The following is a 22,650-nucleotide window of genomic DNA, read 5'->3' on the forward strand; positions in this document are numbered from 1 at the left end:
ACCAGACATATGGCCATTTTTGTACCTGGAGCGACGCCAAGTGGGAAAGGGTGGTTTTGAGGCTGAAGGCAGCGGGAAAGCCTGCAGCCCCCAGGTGTGTGGGGCTACGCAAGCGGTTCCCAAAGAGCTTTAGTAGAAGGCATAGTTTTCCCTGCTGGCTCTTTGGGCGTGGGACCCATCTCCAGACATATCGCCATTTTCATGCCTGGAGCGACGCCAAGTGGGAAAGGGTGGTTTTAAGGCTGAAGGCAGCAGGAAAGCCTGCAGCCCCCAGGTCTGTGGGGCTACGCAAGCGGTTCCCAAAGAGCTTTAGAACAAGGCATAGTTTTCCGTGCTGGCTCTTTGGGCGTGGGACCAGTCTCCAGACATATGGCCATTTTTGTGCCTGGCGCGGCGCTATGTGGGAAAGGGTGGTTTTCAGGCTGAAGGCAGCGGGAAAGCCTGCAGCCCCCAGGTGTGTGGGGCTACGCAAGCGGTTCCCAAAGAGCTTTAGAACAAGGCATAGTTTTCCCTGCTGGCTCTTTGGGCGTGGGACCTATCACCAGATATATGGCCATTTTTGTGCCTGGCGCGGCGCCAAGTGGGAAAGGGTGGTTTTAAGGCTGAAGGCAGTGGGAAAGCCTGCAGCCCCCAGGTGTGCGGGGCTACGCAAGCGGTTCCCAAAGAGCTTTAGAACAAGGCATAGTTTTCCCTGCTGGCTCTTTGGGCGTGGGACCAATCTCCAGACATATGGCCATTTTTGTGCCTGGAGCGACGCCAAGTGGGACAGGGCAGTTTTGAGGCTGAAGGCAGCAGGAAAGCCTGCAGCCCCCAGGTCTGTGGGGCTACGCAAGCGGTTCCCAAAGAGCTTTAGAACAAGGCATAGTTTTCCCTGCTGGCTCTTTGGGCGTGGGACCCATCACCAGACATATGGCCATTTTTGTGCCTGGAGCGATGCCAAGTGGGAAAGGGTGGTTTTGAGGCTGAAGGCAGCGGGAAAGCCTGCAGCCCCCAGGTGTGTGGGGCTACGCAAGCGGTTCCCAAAGAGCTTTAGTAGAAGGCATAGTTTTCCCTGCTGGCTCTTTGGGCGTGGGACCCATCTCCAGACATATCGCCATTTTCATGCCTGGAGCGACGCCAAGTGGGAAAGGGTGGTTTTAAGGCTGAAGGCAGCAGGAAAGCCTGCAGCCCCCAGGTCTGTGGGGCTACGCAAGCGGTTCCCAAAGAGCTTTAGAACAAGGCATAGTTTTCCCTGCTGGCTCTTTGGGCGTGGGACCAATCTCCAGACATATGGCCATTTTTGTGCCTGGAGCGACGCCAAGTGGGACAGGGCAGTTTTGAGGCTGAAGGCAGCAGGAAAGCCTGCAGCCCCCAGGTCTGTGGGGCTACGCAAGCGGTTCCCAAAGAGCTTTAGAACAAGGCATAGTTTTCCCTGCTGGCTCTTTGGGCGTGGGACCCATCACCAGACATATGGCCATTTTTGTGCCTGGAGCGATGCCAAGTGGGAAAGGGTGGTTTTGAGGCTGAAGGCAGCGGGAAAGCCTGCAGCCCCCAGGTGTGTGGGGCTACGCAAGCGGTTCCCAAAGAGCTTTAGTAGAAGGCATAGTTTTCCCTGCTGGCTCTTTGGGCGTGGGACCCATCTCCAGACATATCGCCATTTTCATGCCTGGAGCGACGCCAAGTGGGAAAGGGTGGTTTTAAGGCTGAAGGCAGCAGGAAAGCCTGCAGCCCCCAGGTCTGTGGGGCTACGCAAGCGGTTCCCAAAGAGCTTTAGAACAAGGCATAGTTTTCCCTGCTGGCTCTTTGGGCGTGGGACCAGTCTCCAGACATATGGCCATTTTTGTGCCTGGCGCGGCGCCAAGTGGGAAAGGGTGGTTTTGAGGCTGAAGGCAGCAGGAAAGCCTGCAGCCCCCAGGTCTGTGGGGCTACGCAAGCGGTTCCCAAAGAGCTTTAGAACAAGGCATAGTTTTCCCTGCTGGCTCTTTGGGCGTGGGACCAATCTCCAGACATATGGCCATTTTTGTGCCTGGCGCGGCGCCAAGTGGGAAAGGGTGGTTGTGAGGCTGAAGGCAGCGGGAAAGCCTGCAGCCCCCAGGTGTGTGGGGCTACGCAAGCGGTTCCCAAAGAGCTTTAGAACAAGGCATAGTTTTCCCTGCTGGCTCTTTGGGCGTGGGACCCATCTCCAGACATATGGCCATTTTCGTGCCTGGAGCGACACCAAGTGGGACAGGGCGGTTTTGAGGCTGAAGGCAGCAGGAAAGCCTGCAGCCCCCAGGTCTGTGGGGCTATGCAAGCGGTTCCCAAAGAGCTTTAGAACAAGGCATAGTTTTCCCTGCTGGCTCTTTGGGCGTGGGACCAGTCTCCAGACATATGGCCATTTTTGTGCCTGGCGCAGCGCCAATTGGGAAAGGGTGGTTTTAAGGCTGAAGGCAGCGGGAAAGCCTGCAGCCCCCAGGTGTGTGGGGCTACGCAAGCGGTTCCCAAAGAGCTTTAGAACAAGGCATAGTTTTTCCTGCTGGCTCTTTGGGCGTGGGACCAGTCTCCAGACATGGCCATTTTTGAGCCTGGAGCAACGCCAAGTGGGACAGGGCAGTTTTGAGGCTGAAGGCAGCAGGAAAGCCTGCAGCCCCCAGGTGTGTGGGGCTATGCAAGCGGTTCCCAAAGAGCTTTAGAACAAGGCATAGTTTTCCCTGCTGGCTCTTTGGGCGTGGGACCAATCTCCAGACATATGGCCATTTTTGTGCCTGGCGCGGCGCCAAGTGGGAAAGGGTGGTTTTGAGGCTGAAGGCAGCAGGAAAGCCTGCAGCCCCCAGGTGTGTGGGGCTACGCAAGCGGTTCCCAAAGAGCTTTAGTAGAAGGCATAGTTTTCCCTGCTGGCTCTTTGGTCGTGGGACCAATCTCCAGACATATGGCCATTTTTGTGCCTGGAGCGACGCCAAGTGGGACAGGGCGGTTTTGAGGCTGAAGGCAGCAGGAAAGCCTGCAGCCCCCAGGTGTGTGGGGCTACGCAAGCGGTTCCCAAAGAGCTTTAGAACAAGGCATAGTTTTCCCTGCTGGCTCTTTGGGCGTGGGACCAGTCTCCAGACATATGGCCATTTTTGTGCCTGGCGTGGCGCTATGTGGGAAAGGGTGGTTTTCAGGCTGAAGGCAGCGGGAAAGCCTGCAGCCCCCAGGTGTGCGGGGCTACGCAAGCGGTTCCCAAAGAGCTTTAGAACAAGGCATAGTTTTCCCTGCTGGCTCTTTGGGCGTGGGACCTATCACCAGATATATGGCCATTTTTGTGCCTGGCGCGGCGCCAAGTGGGAAAGGGTGGTTTTAAGGCTGAAGGCAGCGGGAAAGCCTGCAGCCCCCAGGTCTGTGGGGCTACGCAAGCGGTTCCCAAAGAGCTTTAGAACAAGGCATAGTTTTCCCTGCTGGCTCTTTGGGCGTGGGACCAATCTCCAGACATATGGCCATTTTTGTGCCTGGAGCGACGCCAAGTGGGACAGGACGGTTTGAGGCTGAAGGCAGCAGGAAAGCCTGCAGCCCCCAGGTGTGTGGGGCTACGCAAGCGGTTCCCAAAGAGCTTTAGAACAAGGCATAGTTTTTCCCTGCTGGCTGTTTGGGCGTGGGACCAGTCTCCAGACATATGGCCATTTTTGTGCCTGGCGCGGTGCCAAGTGAAAAATGGTGGGTTTGAGGCTGAAGGCAGCAGGAAGGCCTGCAGCCCCCAGGTGTGTGGGGCTACGCAAGCGGTTCCCAAAGAGCTTTAGAACAAGGCATAGTTTTCCCTGCTGGCTCTTTGGGCGTGGGACCAATCTCCAGACATATGGCCATTTTTGTGCCTGGCGCGGCGCCAAGTGGGACAGGGCGGTTTTGAGGCTGAAGGCAGCAGGAAAGCCTGCAGCCCCCAGGTGTGTGGGGCTACGCAAGCGGTTCCCAAAGAGCTTTAGAACAAGGCATAGTTTTCCCTGCTGGCTCTTTGGGCGTGGGACCAGTCTCCAGACATATGGCCATTTTTGTGCCTGGCGCAGCGCCAAGTGGGAAAGGGTGGTTTTCAGTCTGAAGGCAGCAGGAAAGCCTGCAGCCCCCAGGTCTGTGGGGCTACGCAAGCGGTTCCCAAAGAGCTTTAGTAGAAGGCATAGTTTTTCCTGCTGGCTCTTTGGGCGTGGGACCAGTCTCCAGACATATGGCCATTTTTGTGCCTGGAGCGACGCCAAGTGGGACAGGGCGGTTTTGAGGCTGAAGGCAGCAGGAAAGCCTGCAGCCCCCAGGTGTGTGGGGCTACGCAAGCGGTTCCCAAAGAGCTTTAGAAGAAGGCATAGTTTTCCCTGCTGGCTCTTTGGGCGTGGGACCAGTCTCCAGACATATGGCCATTTTTGTGCCTGGCGCGGCGCCAAGTGGGAAAGGGTGGTTTTCAGGCTGAAGGCAGCGGGAAAGCCTGCAGCCCCCAGGTGTGTGGGGCTACGCAAGCGGTTCCCAAAGAGCTTTAGAACAAGGCATAGTTTTCCCTGCTGGCTCTTTGGGCGTGGGACCTATCACCAGATATATGGCCATTTTTGTGCCTGACGCGGCGCCAAGTGGGACAGGGAGGTTTTGAGGCTGAAGGCAGCAGGAAAGCCTGCAGCCCCCAGGTCTGTAGGGCTACGCAAGAGGTTCCCAAAGAGCTTTAGAACAAGGCATAGTTTTCCCTGCTGGCTGTTTGGGCGTGGGACCCATCACCAGATATATGGCCATTTTTGTGCCTGGAGCGACGCCAAGTGGGAAAGGGTGGTTTTAAGGCTGAAGGCAGCAGGAAAGCCTGCAGCCCCCAGGTCTGTAGGGCTACGCAAGCGGTTCCCAAAGAGCTTTAGAAGAAGGCATAGTTTTCCCTGCTGGCTCTTTGGGCGTGGGACCAGTCTCCAGACATATGGCCATTTTTGTGCCTGGCGCGGCGCCAAGTGGGAAAGGGTGGTTTTCAGGCTGAAGGCAGCGGGAAATCCTGCAGCCCCCAGGTGTGTGGGGCTACGCAAGCGGTTCCCAAAGAGCTTTAGAAGAAGGCATAGTTTTCCCTGCTGGCTCTTTGGGCGTGGGACCAGTCTCCAGACATATGGCCATTTTTGTGCCTGGAGCAACGCCAAGTGGGACAGGGAGGTTTTGAGGCTGAAGGCAGCAGGAAAGCCTGCAGCCCCCAGGTCTGTGGGGCTACGCAAGCGGTTCCCAAAGAGCTTTAGAACAAGGCATAGTTTTCCCTGCTGGCTCTTTGGGCGTGGGACCCATCACCAGATATATGGCCATTTTTGTGCCTGGAGCGACGCCAAGTGGGAAAGGGTGGTTTTAAGGCTGAAGGCAGCAGGAAAGCCTGCAGCCCCCAGGTCTGTAGGGCTACGCAAGAGGTTCCCAAAGAGCTTTAGAACAAGGCATAGTTTTCCCTGCTGGCTGTTTGGGCGTGGGACCCATCTCCAGACATATGGCCATTTTTGTGCCTGGAGCGACGCCAAGTGGGAAAGGGTGGTTTTAAGGCTGAAGGCAGCAGGAAAGCCTGCAGCCCCCAGGTGTGTGGGGCTACGCAAGCGGTTCCCAAAGAGCTTTAGAACAAGGCATAGTTTTCCCTGCTGGCTCTTTGGGCGTGGGACCAGTCTCCAGACATATGGCCATTTTTGTGCCTGGCGCGGCGCTATGTGGGAAAGGGTGGTTTTCAGGCTGAAGGCAGCGGGAAAGCCTGCAGCCCCCAGGTGTGCGGGGCTACGCAAGCGGTTCCCAAAGAGCTTTAGAACAAGGCATAGTTTTCCCTGCTGGCTCTTTGGGCGTGGGACCTATCACCAGATATATGGCCATTTTTGTGCCTGGCGTGGCGCCAAGTGGGAAAGGGTGGTTTTAAGGCTGAAGGCAGCGGGAAAGCCTGCAGCCCCCAGGTCTGTGGGGCTACGCAAGCGGTTCCCAAAGAGCTTTAGAACAAGGCATAGTTTTCCCTGCTGGCTCTTTGGGCGTGGGACCAATCTCCAGACATATGGCCATTTTTGTGCCCGGAGCGACGCCAAGTGGGACAGGACAGTTTTGAGGCTGAAGGCAGCAGGAAAGCCTGCAGCCCCCAGGTGTGTGGGGCTACGCAAGCGGTTCCCAAAGAGCTTTAGAACAAGGCATAGTTTTTCCCTGCTGGCTGTTTGGGCGTGGGACCAGTCTCCAGACATATGGCCATTTTTGTGCCTGGCGCGGTGCCAAGTGAAAAATGGTGGGTTTGAGGCTGAAGGCAGCAGGAAGGCCTGCAGCCCCCAGGTGTGTGGGGCTACGCAAGCGGTTCCCAAAGAGCTTTAGAACAAGGCATAGTTTTCCCTGCTGGCTCTTTGGGCGTGGGACCAATCTCCAGACATATGGCCATTTTTGTGCCTGGCGCGGCGCCAAGTGGGAAAGGGTGGTTTTGAGGCTGAAGGCAGCGGGAAAGCCTGCAGCCCCCAGGTCTGTGGGGCTACGCAAGCGGTTCCCAAAGAGCTTTAGAACAAGGCATAGTTTTCCCTGCTGGCTCTTTGGGCGTGGGACCAATCTCCAGACATATGGCCATTTTTGTGCCTGGCGCGGCGCCAAGTGGGACAGGGCGGTTTTGAGGCTGAAGGCAGCAGGAAAGCCTGCAGCCCCCAGGTGTGTGGGGCTACGCAAGCGGTTCCCAAAGAGCTTTAGAACAAGGCATAGTTTTCCCTGCTGGCTCTTTGGGCGTGGGACCAGTCTCCAGACATATGGCCATTTTTGTGCCTGGCGCAGCGCCAAGTGGGAAAGGGTGGTTTTCAGTCTGAAGGCAGCAGGAAAGCCTGCAGCCCCCAGGTGTGTGGGGCTACGCAAGCGGTTCCCAAAGAGCTTTAGTAGAAGGCATAGTTTTTCCTGCTGGCTCTTTGGGCGTGGGACCAGTCTCCAGACATATGGCCATTTTTGTGCCTGGAGCGACGCCAAGTGGGACAGGGCGGTTTTGAGGCTGAAGGCAGCAGGAAAGCCTGCAGCCCCCAGGTGTGTGGGGCTACGCAAGCGGTTCCCAAAGAGCTTTAGAAGAAGGCATAGTTTTCCCTGCTGGCTCTTTGGGCGTGGGACCAGTCTCCAGACATATGGCCATTTTTGTGCCTGGCGCGGCGCCAAGTGGGAAAGGGTGGTTTTCAGGCTGAAGGCAGCGGGAAAGCCTGCAGCCCCCAGGTGTGTGGGGCTACGCAAGCGGTTCCCAAAGAGCTTTAGAACAAGGCATAGTTTTCCCTGCTGGCTCTTTGGGCGTGGGACCTATCACCAGATATATGGCCATTTTTGTGCCTGACGCGGCGCCAAGTGGGACAGGGAGGTTTTGAGGCTGAAGGCAGCAGGAAAGCCTGCAGCCCCCAGGTCTGTAGGGCTACGCAAGAGGTTCCCAAAGAGCTTTAGAACAAGGCATAGTTTTCCCTGCTGGCTGTTTGGGCGTGGGACCTATCACCAGATATATGGCCATTTTTGTGCCTGGAGCGACGCCAAGTGGGAAAGGGTGGTTTTAAGGCTGAAGGCAGCAGGAAAGCCTGCAGCCCCCAGGTCTGTAGGGCTACGCAAGCGGTTCCCAAAGAGCTTTAGAACAAGGCATAGTTTTCCCTGCTGGCTCTTTGGGCGTGGGACCAGTCTCCAGACATATGGCCATTTTTGTGCCTGGCGCGGCGCCAAGTGGGAAAGGGTGGTTTTCAGGCTGAAGGCAGCGGGAAAGCCTGCAGCCCCCAGGTGTGTGGGGCTACGCAAGCGGTTCCCAAAGAGCTTTAGAAGAAGGCATAGTTTTCCCTGCTGGCTCTTTGGGCGTGGGACCAGTCTCCAGACATATGGCCATTTTTGTGCCTGGAGCAACGCCAAGTGGGACAGGGAGGTTTTGAGGCTGAAGGCAGCAGGAAAGCCTGCAGCCCCCAGGTCTGTGGGGCTACGCAAGCGGTTCCCAAAGAGCTTTAGAACAAGGCATAGTTTTCCCTGCTGGCTGTTTGGGCGTGGGACCAATCTCCAGACATATGGCCATTTTTGTGCCTGGAGCGACGCCAAGTGGGAAAGGGTGGTTTTAAGGCTGACGGCAGCAGGAAAGCCTGCAGCCCCCAGGTCTGTGGGGCTACGCAAGCGGTTCCCAAAGAGCTTTAGAACAAGGCATAGTTTTCCCTGCTGGCTCTTTGGGCGTGGGACCAATCTCCAGACATATGGCCATTTTTGTGCCTGGCGCAGCGCCAAGTGGGACAGGGTGGTTTTGAGGCTGAAGGCAGCAGGAAAGCCTGCAGCCCCCAGGTGTGTGGGGCTATGCAAGCTTTTCCCAAAGAGCTTTAGAACAAGGCATAGTTTTCCCTGCTGGCTCTTTGGGCGTGGGACCAATCTCCAGACATATGGCCATTTTTGTGCCTGGCGCGGCGCCAAGTGGGAAAGGGTGGTTTTGAGGCTGAAGGCAGCAGGAAATCCTGCAGCCCCTAGGTGTGTGGGGCTACGCAAGCGGTTCCCAAAGAGCTTTAGTAGAAGGCATAGTTTTTCCTGCTGGCTCTTTGGGCGTGGGACCAGTCTCCAGACATATGGCCATTTTTGTGCCTGGCGCGGCGCCAAGTGGGAAAGGGTGGTTTTGAGGCTGAAGGCAGCAGGAAAGCCTGCAGCCCCCAGGTCTGTAGGGCTACGCAAGCGGTTCCCAAAGAGCTTTAGAACAAGGCATAGTTTTCCCTGCTGGCTCTTTGGGCGTGGGACCTATCACCAGATATATGGCCATTTTTGTGCCTGACGCGGCGCCAAGTGGGAAAGGGTGGTTTTAAGGCCGAAGGCAGCGGGAAAGCCTGCAGCCCCCAGGTCTGTAGGGCTACGCAAGAGGTTCCCAAAGAGCTTTAGAACAAGGCATAGTTTTCCCTGCTGGCTCTTTGGGCGTGGGACCCATCTCCAGACATATGGCCATTTTTGAGCCTGGAGCAACGCCAAGTGGGACAGGGAGGTTTTGAGGCTGAAGGCAGCAGGAAAGCCTGCAGCCCCCAGGTCTGTGGGGCTACGCAAGCGGTTCCCAAAGAGCTTTAGAACAAGGCATAGTTTTCCCTGCTGGCTCTTTGGGCGTGGGACCAGTCTCCAGACATATGGCCATTTTTGTGCCTGGCGTGGCGCCAAGTGGGAAAGGGTGGTTTTGAGGCTGAAGGCAGCAGGAAAGCCTGCAGCCCCCAGGTGTGTGGGGCTACGCAAGCGGTTCCCAAAGAGCTTTAGAACAAGGCATAGTTTTCCCTGCTGGCTCTTTGGGCGTGGGACCAATCTCCAGACATATGGCCATTTTTGTGCCTGGCGCAGCGCCAAGTGGTAAAGGGTGGTTTTGAGGCTGAAGGCAGCAGGAAGGCCTGCAGCCCCCAGGTGTGTGGGGCTACGCAAGCGGTTCCCAAAGAGCTTTAGAAGAAGGCATAGTTTTCCCTGCTGGCTGTTTGGGCGTGGGACCTATCACCAGATATATGGCCATTTTTGTGCCTGGAGCGACGCCAAGTGGGAAAGGGTGGTTTTAAGGCTGAAGGCAGCAGGAAAGCCTGCAGCCCCCAGGTCTGTAGGGCTACGCAAGCGGTTCCCAAAGAGCTTTAGAAGAAGGCATAGTTTTCCCTGCTGGCTCTTTGGGCGTGGGACCAGTCTCCAGACATATGGCCATTTTTGTGCCTGGCGCGGCGCCAAGTGGGAAAGGGTGGTTTTCAGGCTGAAGGCAGCGGGAAAGCCTGCAGCCCCCAGGTGTGTGGGGCTACGCAAGCGGTTCCCAAAGAGCTTTAGAAGAAGGCATAGTTTTCCCTGCTGGCTCTTTGGGCGTGGGACCAGTCTCCAGACATATGGCCATTTTTGTGCCTGGAGCAACGCCAAGTGGGACAGGGAGGTTTTGAGGCTGAAGGCAGCAGGAAAGCCTGCAGCCCCCAGGTCTGTGGGGCTACGCAAGCGGTTCCCAAAGAGCTTTAGAACAAGGCATAGTTTTCCCTGCTGGCTCTTTGGGCGTGGGACCCATCACCAGATATATGGCCATTTTTGTGCCTGGAGCGACGCCAAGTGGGAAAGGGTGGTTTTAAGGCTGAAGGCAGCAGGAAAGCCTGCAGCCCCCAGGTCTGTAGGGCTACGCAAGAGGTTCCCAAAGAGCTTTAGAACAAGGCATAGTTTTCCCTGCTGGCTCTTTGGGCGTGGGACCCATCTCCAGACATATGGCCATTTTTGTGCCTGGCGTGGCGCCAAGTGGGAAAGGGTGGTTTTGAGGCTGAAGGCAGCAGGAAATCCTGCAGCCCCTAGGTGTGTGGGGCTACGCAAGCGGTTCCCAAAGAGCTTTAGAAGAAGGCATAGTTTTTCCTGCTGGCTCTTTGGGCGTGGGACCAGTCTCCAGACATATGGCCATTTTTGTGCCTGGCGCGGCGCCAAGTGGGAAAGGGTGGTTTTGAGGCTGAAGGCAGCAGGAAAGCCTGCAGCCCCCAGGTCTGTAGGGCTACGCAAGCGGTTCCCAAAGAGCTTTAGAACAAGGCATAGTTTTCCCTGCTGGCTCTTTGGGCGTGGGACCTATCACCAGATATATGGCCATTTTTGTGCCTGACGCGACGCCAAGTGGGAAAGGGTGATTTTGAGGCCGAAGGCAGCGGGAAAGCCTGCAGCCCCCAGGTCTGTAGGGCTACGCAAGAGGTTCCCAAAGAGCTTTAGAACAAGGCATAGTTTTCCCTGCTGGCTCTTTGGGCGTGGGACCCATCTCCAGACATATGGCCATTTTTGAGCCTGGAGCAACGCCAAGTGGGACAGGGAGGTTTTGAGGCTGAAGGCAGCAGGAAAGCCTGCAGCCCCCAGGTCTGTGGGGCTACGCAAGCGGTTCCCAAAGAGCTTTAGAACAAGGCATAGTTTTCCCTGCTGGCTCTTTGGGCGTGGGACCAGTCTCCAGACATATGGCCATTTTTGTGCCTGGCGTGGCGCCAAGTGGGAAAGGGTGGTTTTGAGGCTGAAGGCAGCAGGAAAGCCTGCAGCCCCCAGGTGTGTGGGGCTATGCAAGCGGTTCCCAAAGAGCTTTAGAACAAGGCATAGTTTTCCCTGCTGGCTCTTTGGCCGTGGGACCAGTCTCCAGACATATGGCCATTTTTGTGACTGGAGCGACGCCAAGTGGGACAGGGCGATTTTGAGGCTGAAGGCAGCAGGAAAGCCTGCAGCCCCCAGGTGTGTGGGGCTATGCAAGCGGTTCCCAAAGAGCTTTAGAACAAGGCATAGTTTTCCCTGCTGGCTCTTTGGGCGTGGGACCAATCTCCAGACATATGGCCATTTTTGTGCCTGGCGCAGCGCCAAGTGGGAAAGGGTGGTTTTGAGGCTGAAGGCAGCAGGAAAGCCTGCAGCCCCCAGGTGTGTGGGGCTACGCAAGCGGTTCCCAAAGAGCTTTAGAAGAAGGCATAGTTTCCCCTGCTGGCTCTTTGGGCGTGGGACCAATCTCCAGACATATGGCCATTTTTGTGCCTGAAGCGACGCCAAGTTGGAAAGGGTGGTTTTGAGGCTGAAGGCAGCAGGAAAGCCTGCAGCCCCCAGGTGTGTGGGGCTACGCAAGCGGTTCCCAAAGAGCTTTAGAACAAGGCATAGTTTTCCCTGCTGGCTCTTTGGGCGTGGGACCAGTCTCCAGACATATGGCCATTTTTGTGCCTGGCGCGGCGCCAAGTGGGAAAGGGTGGTTTTGAGGCTGAAGGCAGCAGGAAAGCCTGCAGGCCCCAGGTCTGTGGGGCTACGCAAGCGGTTCCCAAAGAGCTTTAGAACAAGGCATAGTTTTCCCTGCTGGCTCTTTGGGCGTGGGACCAATCTCCAGACATATGGCCATTTTTGTGCCTGGAGCGGCGCCAAGTGGGAAAGGGCGGTTTTGAGGCTGAAGGCAGCAGGAAATCCTGCAGCCCCCAGGTGTGTGGGGCTACGCAAGCGGTTCCCAAAGAGCTTTAGAACAAGGCATAGTTTTCCCTGCTGGCTCTTTGGGCGTGGGACCAGTCTCCAGACATATGGCCATTTTTGTGCCTGGCGCGGTGCCAAGTGGGAAAGGGTGGTTTTCAGTCTGAAGGCAGCAGGAAAGCCTGCAGCCCCCAGGTCTGTGGGGCTACGCAAGCGGTTCCCAAAGAGCTTTAGAACAAGGCATAGTTTTCCCTGCTGGCTCTTTGGGCGTGGGACCAGTCTCCAGACATATGGCCATTTTTGTGCCTGGCGCGGCGCCAAGTGGGAAAGGGTGGTTTTGAGGCTGAAGGCAGCAGGAAAGCCTGCAGGCCCCAGGTCTGTGGGGCTACGCAAGCGGTTCCCAAAGAGCTTTAGAACAAGGCATAGTTTTCCCTGCTGGCTCTTTGGGCGTGGGACCAATCTCCAGACATATGGCCATTTTTGTGCCTGGAGCGGCGCCAAGTGGGAAAGGGCGGTTTTGAGGCTGAAGGCAGCAGGAAATCCTGCAGCCCCCAGGTGTGTGGGGCTACGCAAGCGGTTCCCAAAGAGCTTTAGAACAAGGCATAGTTTTCCCTGCTGGCTCTTTGGGCGTGGGACCAGTCTCCAGACATATGGCCATTTTTGTGCCTGGCGCGGTGCCAAGTGGGAAAGGGTGGTTTTCAGTCTGAAGGCAGCAGGAAAGCCTGCAGCCCCCAGGTCTGTGGGGCTACGCAAGCGGTTCCCAAAGAGCTTTAGAACAAGGCATAGTTTTCCCTGCTGGCTCTTTGGGCGTGGGACCAGTCTCCAGATATATGGCCATTTCTGTGCCTGGCGCGGCGCCAAGTGGGAAAGGGTGGTTTTAAGGCTGAAGGCAGCAGGAAAGCCTGCAGCCCCCAGGTCTGTAGGGCTACGCAAGAGGTTCCCAAAGAGCTTTAGAACAAGGCATAGTTTTCCCTGCTGGCTCTTTGGGCGTGGGACCCATCTCCAGACATATGGCCATTTTTGAGCCTGGAGCAACGCCAAGTGGGACAGGGAGGTTTTGAGGCTGAAGGCAGCAGGAAAGCCTGCAGCCCCCAGGTCTGTGGGGCTATGCAAGCGGTTCCCAAAGAGCTTTAGAACAAGGCATAGTTTTCCCTGCTGGCTCTTTGGGCGTGGGACCAATCTCCAGACATATGGCCATTTTTGTGCCTGGCGCAGCGCCAAGTGGGAAAGGGTGGTTTTGAGGCTGAAGGCAGCAGGAAAGCCTGCAGCCCCCAGGTGTGTGGGGCTACGCAAGCGGTTCCCAAAGAGCTTTAGAAGAAGGCATAGTTTTCCCTGCTGGCTCTTTGGGTGTGGGACCAATCTCCAGACATATGGCCATTTTTGTGCCTGGCGTGGCGCCAAGTGGGAAAGGGTGGTTTTGAGGCTGAAGGCAGCAGGAAATCCTGCAGCCCCCAGGTGTGTGGGGCTACGCAAGCGGTTCCCAAAGAGCTTTAGAACAAGGCATAGTTTTTCCCTGCTGGCTCTTTGGGCGTGGGACCAGTCTCCAGACATATGGCCATTTTTGTGCCTGGAGCGACGCCAAGTGGGACAGGGCGGTTTTGAGGCTGAAGGCAGCAGGAAAGCCTGCAGCCCCCAGGTGTGTGGGGCTACGCAAGCGGTTCCCAAAGAGCTTTAGAAGAAGGCATAGTTTTCCCTGCTGGCTCTTTGGGCGTGGGACCAGTCTCCAGACATATGGCCATTTTTGTGCCTGGCGCGGCGCCAAGTGGGAAAGGGTGGTTTTCAGGCTGAAGGCAGCGGGAAAGCCTGCAGCCCCCAGGTGTGTGGGGCTACGCAAGCGGTTCCCAAAGAGCTTTAGAACAAGGCATAGTTTTCCCTGCTGGCTCTTTGGGCGTGGGACCTATCACCAGATATATGGCCATTTTTGTGCCTGACGCGGCGCCAAGTGGGAAAGGGTGGTTTTAAGGCTGAAGGCAGCAGGAAAGCCTGCAGCCCCCAGGTCTGTAGGGCTACGCAAGAGGTTCCCAAAGAGCTTTAGAACAAGGCATAGTTTTCCCTGCTGGCTCTTTTGGCGTGGGACCCATCTCCAGACATATGGCCATTTTTGAGCCTGGAGCAACGCCAAGTGGGACAGGGAGGTTTTGAGGCTGAAGGCAGCAGGAAAGCCTGCAGCCCCCAGGTCTGTGGGGCTACGCAAGCGGTTCCCAAAGAGCTTTAGAACAAGGCATAGTTTTCCCTGCTGGCTCTTTGGGCGTGGGACCTATCACCAGATATATGGCCATTTTTGTGCCTGGAGCGACGCCAAGTGGGAAAGGGTGGTTTTAAGGCTGAAGGCAGCAGGAAAGCCTGCAGCCCCCAGGTCTGTAGCGCTACGCAAGAGGTTCCCAAAGAGCTTTAGAACAAGGCATAGTTTTCCCTGCTGGCTGTTTGGGCGTGGGACCCATCTCCAGACATATGGCCATTTTTGTGCCTGGAGCAACGCCAAGTGGGAAAGGGTGGTTTTAAGGCTGAAGGCAGCAGGAAAGCCTGCAGGCCCCAGGTCTGTGGGGCTACGCAAGCGGTTCCCAAAGAGCTTTAGAACAAGGCATAGTTTTCCCTGCTGGCTCTTTGGGCGTGGGACCCATCTCCAGACATATGGCCATTTTTGTGCCTGGCGCAGCGCGAAGTGGGAAAGGGTGGTTTTGAGGCTGAAGGCAGCAGGAAAGCCTGCAGCCCCCAGGTGTGTGGGGCTACGCAAGCTTTTCCCAAAGAGCTTTAGAAGAAGGCATAGTTTTCCCTGCTGGCTCTTTGGGCGTGGGACCAATCTCCAGACATATGGCCATTTTTGTGCCTGGCGTGGCGCCAAGTGGGAAAGGGTGGTTTTGAGGCTGAAGGCAGCAGGAAATCCTGCAGCCCCTAGGTGTGTGGGGCTACGCAAGCGGTTCCCAAAGAGCTTTAGAACAAGGCATAGTTTTCCCTGCTGGCTCTTTGGGCGTGGGACCAGTCTCCAGACATATGGCCATTTTTGTGCCTGGCGCGGCGCCAAGTGGGAAAGGGTGGTTTTGAGGCTGAAGGCAGCAGGAAAGCCTGCAGCCCCCAGGTCTGTAGGGCTACGCAAGCGGTTCCCAAAGAGCTTTAGAACAAGGCATAGTTTTCCCTGCTGGCTCTTTGGGCGTGGGACCTATCACCAGATATATGGCCATTTTTGTGCCTGACGCGGCGCCAAGTGGGAAAGGGTGGTTTTAAGGCCGAAGGCAGCGGGAAAGCCTGCAGCCCCCAGGTCTGTAGGGCTACGCAAGAGGTTCCCAAAGAGCTTTAGAACAAGGCATAGTTTTCCCTGCTGGCTCTTTGGGCGTGGGACCCATCTCCAGACATATGGCCATTTTTGAGCCTGGAGCAACGCCAAGGGGGACAGGGAGGTTTTGAGGCTGAAGGCAGCAGGAAAGCCTGCAGCCCCCAGGTCTGTGGGGCTACGCAAGCGGTTCCCAAAGAGCTTTAGAACAAGGCATAGTTTTCCCTGCTGGCTCTTTGGGCGTGGGACCCGTCTCCAGACATATGGCCATTTTTGTGCCTGGCGCGGTGCCAAGTGGGAAAGGGTGGTTTTCAGTCTGAAGGCAGCAGGAAAGCCTGCAGCCCCCAGGTGTGTGGGGCTACGCAAGCGGTTCCCAAAGAGCTTTAGAACAAGGCATAGTTTTCCCTGCTGGCTCTTTGGGCGTGGGACCAGTCTCCAGATATATGGCCATTTCTGTGCCTGGCGCGGCGCCAAGTGGGAAAGGGTCGTTTTAAGGCTGAAGGCAGCAGGAAAGCCTGCAGCCCCCAGGTCTGTAGGGCTACGCAAGAGGTTCCCAAAGAGCTTTAGAACAAGGCATAGTTTTCCCTGCTGGCTGTTTGGGCGTGGGACCCATCTCCAGACATATGGCCATTTTTGAGCCTGGAGCAACGCCAAGTGGGACAGGGAGGTTTTGAGGCTGAAGGCAGCAGGAAAGCCTGCAGCCCCCAGGTCTGTGGGGCTATGCAAGCGGTTCCCAAAGAGCTTTAGAACAAGGCATAGTTTTCCCTGCTGGCTCTTTGGGCGTGGGACCAATCTCCAGACATATGGCCATTTTTGTGCCTGGCGCAGCGCCAAGTGGGAAAGGGTGGTTTTGAGGCTGAAGGCAGCAGGAAAGCCTGCAGCCCCCAGGTGTGTGGGGCTACGCAAGCGGTTCCCAAAGAGCTTTAGAAGAAGGCATAGTTTTCCCTGCTGGCTCTTTGGGTGTGGGACCAATCTCCAGACATATGGCCATTTTTGTGCCTGGCGTGGCGCCAAGTGGGAAAGGGTGGTTTTGAGGCTGAAGGCAGCAGGAAATCCTGCAGCCCCCAGGTGTGTGGGGCTACGCAAGCGGTTCCCAAAGAGCTTTAGAAGAAGGCATAGTTTTTCCCTGCTGGCTCTTTGGGCGTGGGACCAGTCTCCAGACATATGGCCATTTTTGTGCCTGGAGCGACGCCAAGTGGGACAGGGCGGTTTTGAGGCTGAAGGCAGCAGGAAAGCCTGCAGCCCCCAGGTGTGTGGGGCTACGCAAGCGGTTCCCAAAGAGCTTTAGAAGAAGGCATAGTTTTCCCTGCTGGCTCTTTGGGCGTGGGACCAGTCTCCAGACATATGGCCATTTTTGTGCCTGGCGCGGCGCCAAGTGGGAAAGGGTGGTTTTCAGGCTGAAGGCAGCGGGAAAGCCTGCAGCCCCCAGGTGTGTGGGGCTACGCAAGCGGTTCCCAAAGAGCTTTAGAACAAGGCATAGTTTTCCCTGCTGGCTCTTTGGGCGTGGGACCTATCACCAGATATATGGCCATTTTTGTGCCTGACGCGGCGCCAAGTGGGAAAGGGTGGTTTTAAGGCTGAAGGCAGCAGGAAAGCCTGCAGCCCCCAGGTCTGTAGGGCTACGCAAGAGGTTCCCAAAGAGCTTTAGAACAAGGCATAGTTTTCCCTGCTGGCTCTTTTGGCGTGGGACCCATCTCCAGACATATGGCCATTTTTGAGCCTGGAGCAACGCCAAGTGGGACAGGGAGGTTTTGAGGCTGAAGGCAGCAGGAAAGCCTGCAGCCCCCAGGTCTGTGGGGCTACGCAAGCGGTTCCCAAAGAGCTTTAGAACAAGGCATAGTTTTCCCTGCTGGCTCTTTGGGCGTGGGACCTATCACCAGATATATGGCCATTTTTGTGCCTGGAGCGACGCCAAGTGGGAAAGGGTGGTTTTAAGGCTGAAGGCAGCAGGAAAGCCTGCAGCCCCCAGGTCTGTAGGGCTACGCAAGAGGTTCCCAAAGAGCTTTAGAACAAGGCATAGTTTTCCCTGCTGGCTGTTTGGGCGTGGGACCCATCTCCAGACATATGGCCATTTTTGTGCCTGGAGCAACGCCAAGTGGGAAAGGGTGGTTTTAAGGCTGAAGGCAGCAGGAAAGCCTGCAGGCCCCAGGTCTGTGGGGCTACGCAAGCGGTTCCCAAAGAGCTTTAGAACAAGGCATAGTTTTCCCTGCTGGCTCTTTGGGCGTGGGACCCATCTCCAGACATATGGCCATTTTTGTGCCTGGCGCAGCGCCAAGTGGGAAAGGGTGGTTTTGAGGCTGAAGGCAGCAGGAAAGCCTGCAGCCCCCAGGTGTGTGGGGCTACGCAAGCTTTTCCCAAAGAGCTTTAGAAGAAGGCATAGTTTTCCCTGCTGGCTCTTTGGGCGTGGGACCAATCTCCAGACATATGGCCATTTTTGTGCCTGGCGTGGCGCCAAGTGGGAAAGGGTGGTTTTGAGGCTGAAGGCAGCAGGAAATCCTGCAGCCCCTAGGTGTGTGGGGCTACGCAAGCGGTTCCCAAAGAGCTTTAGAACAAGGCATAGTTTTCCCTGCTGGCTCTTTGGGCGTGGGACCAGTCTCCAGACATATGGCCATTTTTGTGCCTGGCGCGGCGCCAAGTGGGAAAGGGTGGTTTTGAGGCTGAAGGCAGCAGGAAAGCCTGCAGCCCCCAGGTCTGTAGGGCTACGCAAGCGGTTCCCAAAGAGCTTTAGAACAAGGCATAGTTTTCCCTGCTGGCTCTTTGGGCGTGGGACCTATCACCAGATATATGGCCATTTTTGTGCCTGACGCGGCGCCAAGTGGGAAAGGGTGGTTTTAAGGCCGAAGGCAGCGGGAAAGCCTGCAGCCCCCAGGTCTGTAGGGCTACGCAAGAGGTTCCCAAAGAGCTTTAGAACAAGGCATAGTTTTCCCTGCTGGCTCTTTGGGCGTGGGACCCATCTCCAGACATATGGCCATTTTTGAGCCTGGAGCAACGCCAAGGGGGACAGGGAGGTTTTGAGGCTGAAGGCAGCAGGAAAGCCTGCAGCCCCCAGGTCTGTGGGGCTACGCAAGCGGTTCCCAAAGAGCTTTAGAACAAGGCATAGTTTTCCCTGCTGGCTCTTTGGGCGTGGGACCCGTCTCCAGACATATGGCCATTTTTGTGCCTGGCGTGGCGCCAAGTGGGAAAGGGTGGTTTTGAGGCTGAAGGCAGCAGGAAAGCCTGCAGCCCCCAGGTGTGTGGGGCTATGCAAGCGGTTCCCAAAGAGCTTTAGAACAAGGCATAGTTTTCCCTGCTGGCTCTTTGGCCGTGGGACCAGTCTCCAGACATATGGCCATTTTTGTGCCTGAAGCGACGCCAAGTGGGACAGGGCGATTTTGAGGCTGAAGGCAGCAGGAAAGCCTGCAGCCCCCAGGTGTGTGGGGCTACGCAAGCGGTTCCCAAAGAGCTTTAGAACAAGGCATAGTTTTCCCTGCTGGCTCTTTGGGCGTGGGACCAATCTCCAGACATATGGCCATTTTTGTGCCTGGCGCAGCGCCAAGTGGGAAAGGGTGGTTTTGAGGCTGAAGGCAGCAGGAAAGCCTGCAGCCCCCAGGTGTGTGGGGCTACGCAAGCGGTTCCCAAAGAGCTTTAGAAGAAGGCATAGTTTCCCCTGCTGGCTCTTTGGGCGTGGGACCAATCTCCAGACATATGGCCATTTTTGTGCCTGAAGCGACGCCAAGTTGGAAAGGGTGGTTTTGAGGCTGAAGGCAGCAGGAAATGCTGCAGCCCCTAGGTGTGTGGGGCTACGCAAGCGGTTCCCAAAGAGCTTTAGAACAAGGCATAGTTTTCCCTGCTGGCTCTTTGGGCGTGGGACCAGTCTCCAGACATATGGCCATTTTTGTGCCTGGCGCGGCGCCAAGTGGGAAAGGGTGATTTTGAGGCTGAAGGCAGCAGGAAAGCCTGCAGGCCCCAGGTCTGTGGGGCTACGCAAGCGGTTCCCAAAGAGCTTTAGAACAAGGCATAGTTTTCCCTGCTGGCTCTTTGGGCGTGGGACCAATCTCCAGACATATGGCCATTTTTGTGCCTGGAGCGGCGCCAAGTGGGAAAGGGCGGTTTTGAGGCTGAAGGCAGCAGGAAATCCTGCAGCCCCCAGGTGTGTGGGGCTACGCAAGCGGTTCCCAAAGAGCTTTAGAACAAGGCATAGTTTTCCCTGCTGGCTCTTTGGGCGTGGGACCAGTCTCCAGACATATGGCCATTTTTGTGCCTGGCGCGGTGCCAAGTGGGAAAGGGTGGTTTTCAGTCTGAAGGCAGCAGGAAAGCCTGCAGCCCCCAGGTCTGTGGGGCTACGCAAGCGGTTCCCAAAGAGCTTTAGAACAAGGCATAGTTTTCCCTGCTGGCTCTTTGGGCGTGGGACCAGTCTCCAGATATATGGCCATTTTTGTGCCTGACGCGGCGCCAAGTGGGAAAGGGTGGTTTTAAGGCTGAAGGCAGCAGGAAAGCCTGCAGCCCCCAGGTCTGTAGGGCTACGCAAGAGGTTCCCAAAGAGCTTTAGAACAAGGCATAGTTTTCCCTGCTGGCTCTTTGGGCGTGGGACCCATCTCCAGACATATGGCCATTTTTGAGCCTGGAGCAACGCCAAGTGGGACAGGGAGGTTTTGAGGCTGAAGGCAGCAGGAAAGCCTGCAGCCCCCAGGTCTGTGGGGCTATGCAAGCGGTTCCCAAAGAGCTTTAGAACAAGGCATAGTTTTCCCTGCTGGCTCTTTGGGCGTGGGACCAGTCTCCAGACATATGGCCATTTTTGTGCCTGGCGCGGCGCCAAGTGGGAAAGGGTGGTTTTGAGGCTGAAGGCAGCAGGAAAGCCTGCAGGCCCCAGGTCTGTGGGGCTACGCAAGCGGTTCCCAAAGAGCTTTAGAACAAGGCATAGTTTTCCCTGCTGGCTCTTTGGGCGTGGGACCAATCTCCAGACATATGGCCATTTTTGTGCCTGAAGCGACGCCAAGTGGGACAGGGCGATTTTGAGGCTGAAGGCAGCAGGAAAGCCTGCAGCCCCCAGGTCTGTGGGGCTACGCAAGCGGTTCCCAAAGAGCTTTAGAACAAGGCATAGTTTTCCCTGCTGGCTCTTTGGGCGTGGGACCTATCACCAGATATATGGCCATTTTTGTGCCTGACGCGGCGCCAAGTGGGAAAGGGTGGTTTTAAGGCCGAAGGCAGCGGGAAAGCCTGCAGCCCCCAGGTCTGTAGGGCTACGCAAGAGGTTCCCAAAGAGCTTTAGAACAAGGCATAGTTTTCCCTGCTGGCTCTTTGGGCGTGGGACCCATCTCCAGACATATGGCCATTTTTGAGGCTGTAGCAACGCCAAGTGGGTCAGGGAGGTTTTGAGGCTGAAGGCAGCAGGAAAGCCTGCAGCCCCCAGGTCTGTGGGGCTACGCAAGCGGTTCCCAAAGAGCTTTAGAACAAGGCATAGTTTTCCCTGCTGGCTCTTTGGGCGTGGGACCAGTCTCCAGACATATGGCCATTTTTGTGCCTGGCGCGGCGCCAAGTGGGAAAGGGTGGTTTTGAGGCTGAAGGCAGCAGGAAAGCCTGCAGCCCCCAGGTGTGTGGGGCTATGCAAGCGGTTCCCAAAGAGCTTTAGAACAAGGCATAGTTTTCCCTGCTGGCTCTTTGGCCGTGGGACCAGTCTCCAGACATATGGCCATTTTTGTGCCTGAAGCGACGCCAAGTGGGACAGGGCGATTTTGAGGCTGAAGGCAGCAGGAAAGCCTGCAGCCCCCAGGTGTGTGGGGCTACGCAAGCGGTTCCCAAAGAGCTTTAGAACAAGGCATAGTTTTCCCTGCTGGCTCTTTGGGCATGGGACCAATCTCCAGACATATGGCCATTTTTGTGCCTGGCGCAGCGCCAAGTGGGAAAGGGTGGTTTTGAGGCTGAAGGCAGCAGGAAAGCCTGCAGCCCCCAGGTGTGTGGGGCTACGCAAGCGGTTCCCAAAGAGCTTTAGAAGAAGGCATAGTTTTCCCTGCTGGCTCTTTGGGTGTGGGACCAATCTCCAGACATATGGCCATTTTTGTGCCTGGCGTGGCGCCAAGTGGGAAAGGGTGGTTTTGAGGCTGAAGGCAGCAGGAAATGCTGCAGCCCCTAGGTGTGTGGGGCTACACAAGCGGTTCCCAAAGAGCTTTAGAACAAGGCATAGTTTTCCCTGCTGGCTCTTTGGCCGTGGGACCAATCTCCAGATATATGGCCATTTTTGTGCCTGGCGCGGCGCCAAGTGGGAAAGGGTGGTTTTGAGGCTGAAGGCAGCAGGAAAGCCTGCAGCCCGCAGGTGTGTGGGGCTACGCAAGCGGTTCCCAAAGAGCTTTAGAACAAGGCATAGTTTTCCCTGCTGGCTCTTTGGGCGTGGGACCAATCTCCAGACATATGGCCATTTTTGTGCCTGGAGCGACGCCAAGTGGGACAGGGCGGTTTTGAGGCTGAAGGCAGCAGGAAAGCCTGCAGCCCCCAGGTCTGTGGGGCTACTCAACAGGTTCCCAAAGAGCTTTAGAACAAGGCATAGTTTTCCCTGCTGGCTCTTTGGGCGTGGGACCAGTCTCCAGACATATGGCCATTTTTGTGCCTGGCGCGGCGCCAAGTGGGACAGGGCGATTTTGAGGCTGAAGGCAGCAGGAAAGCCTGCAGCCCCCAGGTGTGTGGGGCTACGCAAGCGGTTCCCAAAGAGCTTTAGAACAAGGCATAGTTTTCCCTGCTGGCTCTTTGGGCGTGGGACCAGTCTCCAGACATATGGCCATTTTTGTGCCTGGCGTGGCGCCAATTGGGAAAGGGTGGTTTTAAGGCTGAAGGCAGCAGGAAAGCCTGCAGCCCCCAGGTCTGTGGGGCTACGCAAGCGGTTCCCAAAGAGCTTTAGAACAAGGCATAGTTTTCCCTGCTGGCTCTTTGGGCGTGGGACCTATCACCAGATATATGGCCATTTTTGTGCCTGACGCGGCGCCAAGTGGGAAAGGGTGGTTTTAAGGCCGAAGGCAGCGGGAAAGCCTGCAGCCCCCAGGTCTGTAGGGCTACGCAAGAGGTTCCCAAAGAGCTTTAGAACAAGGCATAGTTTTCCCTGCTGGCTCTTTGGGCGTGGGACCCATCTCCAGACATATGGCCATTTTTGAGCCTGGAGCAACGCCAAGTGGGTCAGGGAGGTTTTGAGGCTGAAGGCAGCAGGAAAGCCTGCAGCCCCCAGGTCTGTGGGGCTACGCAAGCGGTTCCCAAAGAGCTTTAGAACAAGGCATAGTTTTCCCTGCTGGCTCTTTGGGCGTGGGACCAATCTCCAGACATATGGCCATTTTTGTGCCTGGCGTGGCGCCAAGTGGGAAAGGGTGGTTTTGAGGCTGAAGGCAGCAGGAAAGCCTGCAGCCCCCAGGTGTGTGGGGCTACGCAAGCGGTTCCCAAAGAGCTTTAGAACAAGGCATAGTTTTCCCTGCTGGCTCCTTGGGTGTGGGACCAATCTCCAGACATATGGCCATTTTTGTGCCTGGCGCGGCGCCAAGTTGGAAAGGGTGGTTTTGAGGCTGAAGGCAGCAGGAAATGCTGCAGCCCCCAGGTCTGTGGGGCTACACAAGCGGTTCCCAAAGAGCTTTAGAACAAGGCATAGTTTT

The sequence above is a fragment of the Larus michahellis genome, chromosome W (assembly GCF_964199755.1).
Source record: "Larus michahellis chromosome W, bLarMic1.1, whole genome shotgun sequence".
Classification (NCBI taxonomy): Eukaryota; Metazoa; Chordata; class Aves; order Charadriiformes; family Laridae; genus Larus; species Larus michahellis.